This window comes from Sinocyclocheilus rhinocerous, unplaced genomic scaffold, assembly GCF_001515625.1.
Source record: "Sinocyclocheilus rhinocerous isolate Xijiao unplaced genomic scaffold, SAMN03320098_v1.1 scaffold277, whole genome shotgun sequence".
NCBI classification, from domain to species: Eukaryota; Metazoa; Chordata; class Actinopteri; order Cypriniformes; family Cyprinidae; genus Sinocyclocheilus; species Sinocyclocheilus rhinocerous.
In genome coordinates, this window is record NW_015662923.1 from 599,007 (window position 1) to 599,428 (window position 422).

A 422-nucleotide genomic window follows, 5' to 3' on the forward strand; every position below is an offset into this window, starting at 1 on the left:
GATCAGAAATTTCTTCAATAGGCTCGAATGGAGACTTACAAAGAGCTTCTAGCACCACAGCCAGGTCCCACGTGGGGACGCGAGATCGTACTGGGGGCCTCAGCCTCAGCGCACCGCGGAGGAAACGTGTAACTAGGGGGTGTCTGCCCACTGACTGGCCACTGAGAGGGGCGTGGTAGGCCGCAATGGCCGCCATGTAGACCTTCAGGGTGGAGTGGGTTAGCCCTGCGGAGAAACGGGCCTGCAGGAACTCCAGCACTGTACCAATCGGGTAGTTAACTTTGTCAAGCTGGAGATCTCCGCACCAAGAAGTGAAAAGTTTCCACTTCAAGGCGTACAATTTCCTCGTAGAGGGAGCTCTGGATTGGAGGATGGTCTCAACAACCTCGGTTGAGAGCCCGGAAGCTACGTGCTGTGCCCCC